This window comes from Bidens hawaiensis, unplaced genomic scaffold (assembly GCF_021521415.1).
Source record: "Bidens hawaiensis isolate Kalapana, Puna unplaced genomic scaffold, B.hawaiensis_p1.1 tig00028992_1, whole genome shotgun sequence".
In the NCBI taxonomy this organism is placed as follows: Eukaryota; Viridiplantae; Streptophyta; class Magnoliopsida; order Asterales; family Asteraceae; genus Bidens; species Bidens hawaiensis.
This window is the reverse complement of record NW_027494763.1, coordinates 230,812-238,076: the sequence shown is the minus strand read 5'-3', so window position 1 is coordinate 238,076 and position 7,265 is coordinate 230,812.

Here is a 7,265-nt window from a genome sequence, read left to right as displayed (position 1 = left end):
CTGCGCGGCCGCCAACTCCCGCTTCAGGCGCGCAACCTCGCTCTCCAGTGATGATTTTTCAGTGATACTCTGGACGATAGCTTGGTCACGCGCCTCAGCCTGCTGTTCCAAGACACGCACTCTACGCGCGTACTTGGCAACTTCGGCCTCCGCCAACTGCTGCTTCTCCCGCGCAGCTTGGAGCTCATGCCCGCGCTTAATATAGGCGGTGTTGGCACTTGCTCTATTTTCGCTGAGCTCCGCCTGGAGTTTCTCAGCTCGTGCGCGAGCATCAGAAAGGTTCCAGGCAGCCACCTTAGCCTCTTGCTGGGCTGCCACAAGAGCATCGCGTACTTTAATATAATCGCGATGAAGCTCTTGGGAGGCAGCAAAGAAAGCTGACCCAGCGAAAATGTGATCGTTGAGCAAGTCAGCGCGAGTGCGCTCCTCCTGATACCTCCTTTCAGTAGGAGGCACGGCATGAGCCCAGAAGTCCTCGCATACGCCCATGGATTGGAAGGAACTTTCTTCATTAATATTCCATCTCGGGCGATAAACGTGGTCACCTTCCTACAAAACACAAGAAATGTTCTAAGTCATAAAACATACTTATATGGAGGTACGCGCAGGGGAGCAACAAATTAAAACATACCTGCGGGGATGAAGCAGAAAAGTCAGCGCCAGCCCCACCAGAAGTATGCGCTGCGAAGACTTGTGGCATCGCAGGGCTGGCGCGGTCTCCCAAGGAGCCCTCAGCTTGAGCCCCCTCATCCTCCTCATCTTCTTGAATAGGCCTCTTCTCCTGCGACCTGGGGGGGCTCCAAACCAGCCTCGCGGAGAGGGCTGCGCGTAGGAGGAGGCGAGGGAGGTCTCGACGCCGCCAGTTCGGCACGCAATACGGCTTCCTGCTCTTTTGTAACCCCAATAAGGGGAGAATCAGCACTAGCAGGAGCAGGACCAGAACCAGCGGCGCCGCCAACGGCGCCAGGAGTGTCGCCAGCAACTTGTACGCCAGCTACAACTCCTATGAACAAATCAACAAGGAAAAATGGTTTATGACTGAATCCAAAAGAAAAATAAAGAAGACAAGTGTGCAAAACATACCTTGGCGCAATTCTGTTCGCGCGGCGAACATCGCCATAAAATTCATTCTACCCTTTTCAGAGGGTAGAACAGGGGACTCCGAAGCAGCCACCGGCGCGGCCTCAGCACCTTGTGGCGCCTGTGGCTCATCTCCTACCGTCGCCGGTTCTGCAAACATTCAAAGGAGGAAAGGTTTAATAACAATTCAGCTAGATGAAGATAAATAAAGTATACCTGTTGCAGGCGCGGCACTGCTTCTCTCTTCAGCCGCGCGAAAGGAGGAGGCGACGCCACCATACCTCAAGTGGACAGGAGGTCTGCCCACTCTCACAGGCAGAGAAGCTAAAGAAACCTTTGTGGTAAACACCTGGGTTTCCTTAGGTCCCTTCGTTTGAGCATGGGGATGAGCGACAGGGGTGTCATCTTTCTTCTGTTTCTTACTGGCCCCTGCGCCAGATTTCCCCTTAGCTTTGCGCTTTAGTAGGGGGGCCTCCTCTTCCTCCTCCTCCTCTTCCGCGAGCTCTAGCTCGTAGTTTTCAAGCGCATCTACAAAAACAAACAACAGAACTGTTAATAAACTTGGATATTCTAAAGGAATGAGCATAAGTGCGAAGGCTTACCAGGCGCGTCACTGTCAAAGTCAAATTCCAGATCCACTGGGATGAACATGTCATCGAAGCGATCTGGGAAACCAACTTCCCCAGCGCCAAGCGCGACGGAGCCACCCTCCACTTGTTCATCATAAGCGGCAAGGACATAATCCTTGGTGACTGCGCAAAAACAAATCAAGTGATATCAGCAAAAGAATTATGTTCGCGCAGAAAAAATAAATAAACCAATGAAATAAACTTACACAACCCGTCGACTTGGATAACGGGCTCAAGCGCGCTATCGGCCCAAAGCTTACTCATGCCGACCCCAACCAGCGCCTCCTCGCAAATTTTCTTCGTGGGGGATGGTTCGGCGGTCAGTTTCTTAACCCAGGCGCCAGTTGGGTTCTTGAGGACACCCTCATCCGCAGGCGCAGAAGAGATAGAGCGCATGGTCATACGGATGGGGATCACACCAGCCCTTATGTAAAAGAACCTCTCAGACCAGTCATGAATGCTCTTGAATGAAACAGTGGAGCACTTCACCTTCTGACTGCGAGGAATGAAAGAGATCCAATTGTCCTGGATCTTGGGCTTGTAAAAATATTGAAAGCGCCGAGGAGTGGGTTCCTCGCGCTGGGATTTGCACATGAACTCAAAGTGAGTCACGCGCACGAGTCCAAACGGATGGACTTGGGATATATGAATCCCATAGAACTTCAGCAGTGCACCCACAAACCTTGTCATCGGGAGACGAAGGTTGCAGTGGGTGAAAAAGTGGCTATATAGGGATATATAGCCGGCAGGCGGGTCCGCCGCCGTTTGCCCGGACCTAGGCAACATGCAGCCAAACAGGGTGGGAAAGCCCTGAGAGGCGATGAGGTTGTCGAGATCGGCCTGCTTCAATTTGCAGAGGATTTCATTCCACCTTTTGGTGGCCTTGGTCCTCCCTACTTCCTCCGATGTGGTCTCAACAACCCTCTTCCCTTTCCCCTTTTGCTTCAATGTCGACATCACCACAGACTTCACACGGCGTCTTCGAGAGGCAACAGAGGTGATTGAGGGGCTACACGAGTCTGAACTATCAGACATACAACTGCACCAGCAGATAATCGAAAAATCGAAAAGATGAATATACTCAATTCAGAATATGAAAGGCAGAAAATAGAAAATTTGAAACAATGAAGATGAAGATAAAAATTTCCTAAGGGCCTGCTTTTATAGGCCCAGGAGAGAGAAATGTGGCAGCTGATCGGATTTCACGCGCCCCAACTCGCGGGTACAAGCCAACGAGGGCGCGACACGTGTCCCTAACACTGTTGAGGGGACATAAAATTGTAACCGACCTGCCACGGAACAGAGACGCGCCCCCACTCGCAGGTGCTAACCAATGCGAGCGCGACACGTGTTCAGGACAGCTGTGTGAGGGGACATGAAAGGCAACTGTAGCACCTCGAGCACACGAAACGTCTGACACGTTTACGGCGCACGTCACCACCAACTAACCACGTGTTTGGACCCTTCGTTTTCAACCAAATGGATAGAACTTCGCGCAACGATGGAAGCAACCAGGAAAACGACAAAAACCCCATTAAAAGACAAAAATCAGTAAGTCTAATATCCATCTTACCGCGCTCGCGCGAGATAAGACACACATTAGACTGGGGGGGCTTGAAGAGGTATGTACCCGCCTCAACACCGAGCAAGGCGGGTCAACCCACAAGATAAAGACATTATGAAGGCACAAAGCCAAAACCTATGCGCATGGCGCATACAAAACATGCTCAGGCATCATATGCCCAGGCACACATATGCTCGCGCATCACATATGCGCGCGGCGCATCAGCGCGCGGCGCATATCACATGCCCGTGTATATCGCATCTGCCCAGGCACACATATGCTCGCGCATCACATATGCGCGCAGCGCATCAGCGCGCGGCGCATATCAAATGCTCGTGCATATCACATCTGCGCATGAAATATCTGCGCGTGAGAATAAAGAGAAGACCCCGCGCATCCTCAGGGTGAGCGCATATCATACGTGCACATCATCAACCTCGTCCTTATCAAAATCAGGATTAGGGCAACCTTGATTGTGCACATCAGACAACCTTCCAGAAGGCATCTTTTTAAGGAGAAAGAATATGCTGATGTTGATAGCTGCCAAATGAAAGGTCGACAACTCAGCATGACACATGTGTTACCACGTGATTACAACCAACGAGAAAGCGCCAGGTGTCCCAAAGGACACGTGGCGCAGTGCGTTTGGAGGAAGCCAACGAGGTTGAGCCCAACCGGTGGTAACCCTAGCACTATAAATACAGCATCAATTCCACTTTGATGACACATTCATACTCAATCATTGACAGTTACAAGCAGTGATCACACATTCAATCATATTGAATCACATTCATTCACAGTCAGTTACATACAATCACACAGTCTCACAACCAAAGGGTATTGAGCAATTAAGCAAATACTCTTGAGATTCTCTGACACACATTATTATCTTCTCCACAAATATACTGATTCTCACGCCGGAGGGTTACCCCAAAGAGGACCCCTCTGTCCCTTTCTGAGGGGTAAGTAACGGCGCTGTTCATTTTGTAGGTGGAAGAACACTGATCCAGAGGAACCATCGGTGAAATAGTATAATCACACCCGAGGAAAGTAGATCTGCTACCAGTGAGTAGATCCACGTTTCTTCAACTATCTTATCACTCTACCAAAATGAGAATGCAATTAAAGAAAGAAAGTATGACTCATCAAAACGTCAAGCTGGTGAGAGTGCTCGTTTATGACGTGGTTTGGTTTTTAGAACACTACCTAGTTATTTAAAGTTTATTTAGCCAAAAGTTTGGCCGGTTTGGTTGGGAGAAAAGTCAACCGAAGCTCATGGATGCGACACGTAGATAGGTTACATGCACAAAATCTGGAGTGAATTAAACCAACAGTGTACGAGGAAGCCTGGGGAACGTTTACGAAAGATAGACCGACAACTAATACGATGCACCACACAACTATGCAAAATAACGTGCTTGTCATGCGAGTTCTCGAAAACCAACCCTTTGCCCACGGCCCAAGTTAAAAAAACAATATTAAAAGGAGTATAGAAACATTAACGTAGTTGACAGGGCCGGCTTCGAAAATGAAAAAGAAAAAAAAATTGGGCCGAAGGTGAAAAATATTTTGGGCCTTAAGTAAAAAGAGTATTTTGTTGGGTTTAAGCAATTTAATTTTTAAATTAATTTAATTTTTAAATTGGCTTCCTTGGTTATGATTTGGGTTGTGTAAAAAACTATTGTATAAAAATAAACTTAAATTTGTTTCAAACGAGACTAGAACCCACACAACCTTTTGGTTGGAAGTCATACCCCTTTATCACTAGACCAAGTTAGTTGTTAAGTAATTGACTTTAAACATTAAGTATACATATAGTTTTTCATAAAAATACATATAAATGCTTTAGAAACAAAAATTTCGGGCCTAACTGGTAGTCGGGCCTATGGCCGTCGACCTCCCTGCCATAGGTCATGGCCGGCCCTGGCAGTTGACTAGCAGGTTGTGACCACATTCCGGTTTTAAAAATATGTACATACTCTAAAACTTAACCTTGGATGGCTTCAATGGTTCCTGTCTTCTGACTCGTTTACTGACTCTGGAAAGTCATGTTTGTTAAAAAGTCGACCAAATTTGGTTCAAGCTCACTGGCTCGTATAAATGTATGAGACTAATGGTAGTTCGCTTGTATAAAAGCTCGAGTTGGATTGATCGAAATGACTCACTCATTCACTTGTATAAATTAGTTCATTTTCTTCTACATTGATATATAGTTTGGTACGTGAAGAGACATGATACAATTATCTTCTAAAGCTGACTCGAGTCCTCGACCCTATATAATAGACCGGGCACCAATTTAACAAATTGCACACACGTCCACATGATATGGTGAGTGTGTGGGTCTCGTTGTCTATTTATGACGACCCGTCATCTCTCACACGTCACCCTGTACACATGTGACCATGACGGAAAAATAAAACTCAATCATAAAAAAATCATACACGAGCCGTCAACTTCTTGATTGATTTGTTTATTTTAGGATGGTTTGGTTATGGGTCATTTTGAAGGGTAGTATTAACTCCCTATTGTTAGGGTTTGATCAAACACATGTCAAATCAGGCTAGTCGGCGGGCTCGGATCATGGGTTAAAACAAATTCAAGTCGATATGGATTCGGAGCAAATTGAGTTTGAGTTAAAATAGGTCGCTTTGAAAAGGTTAATTTGTTAGAAACATAACAAAGTTTTAATTTTAATCCAATTAGGTCATTTAAGTTTAAAAGTGTTCCAATTAAGTCGCTGAACTTTCTAATTCTATTTAAATTATAGGTTTTAACATGTTTTAAGCATTTTTTTTTATGTTTCGATTACTAAGCATTTTTTACTTTTTTTATGTTGACGTGGAGTCGTGCTGTTGATTTTATTATTTTTTTAATACAATTAACATGTTTTATTAATTTTTTGAAAACCCAACCCCCATATCATCTCTTACATTTATTTCTTTAAAAAAAAAAAAATACAAAAAATTGGATGATGACTCGATTTGAAGGTCGGGTGACCGAATGACGAAAGTACATTAGTGATCTATTTGAAACAAAATTGAAACTCGGTTATGTTTTTGTGACATTTTATCACTATAAAAAAGCATTAACTGGTTTAGGATGAAAATGGGTTACGGAAAAAATATAATCAAGTTGAAATAAGTAACTTAAAAAAAATCTGAAAATAGGTTCACGCACCATATTCTCTCATGGATAAGGCGGTGTGGTAGGTGGAGGGGTAGAAACAAAGGTGATAATAGTGCTTTTGAGTGGTGGAGGCAGCGTCGGTAGTGGAAGAGAGACCGTTGATGGCAGCAGCGGTACGACGACGGTGGTCGTAGTGGTGGCAGCGGTGGAGGGAGTGGTGGGGGGTCGATGGTGGCATCAACAAATAGGTGGTAATGACAAGCACTACTTATGGATGGTGCGAACCTATTGGAGCCTTCTAAGTTAAGAAGTTTAAAGCACTTAGCCGTTTTTAGTCGTTGAGTAACTTAATAGACCCAAACTAACCCGTTGACTGATTTACGATGACCCAAATGAAAGCATATCCAAATTTTTTGTTTTGTGAAAGGCAATTCATTCGTTGAAGAATGAGTCATCTTTGCCACCCATATCTGATCACATACCACAATCTTTGTGGAACCTAAGAACCTTATTACCGGTTCGTCTGTTACATTTTACTATTCGTATGTCTTAACAAGTTATTGAGGGTCGGCTCAGCATTTCATGGGGCCTAATCAAAATCCTAAAACTGATGCTTTAATGTAATATAACTATAATTCTTATAATCCTAACAAACACTTGTCGTTACTGAATTCAACATGAGTGTCTTAACAAGATTGGATTATTTAATTTGGCAAAATCAAGCAACTAATTATGAAACTATTTTCACAAGATTTGGGGGCCTCTAGGTCAAGAATTGTGTTGTTGTCGTCCCGTCATCGTCGTTGCTGCCATCATTGTTGTTGCTGTCGTTGTATGTTTCTTAGTTTTAAGAGCTCACGGCTCAG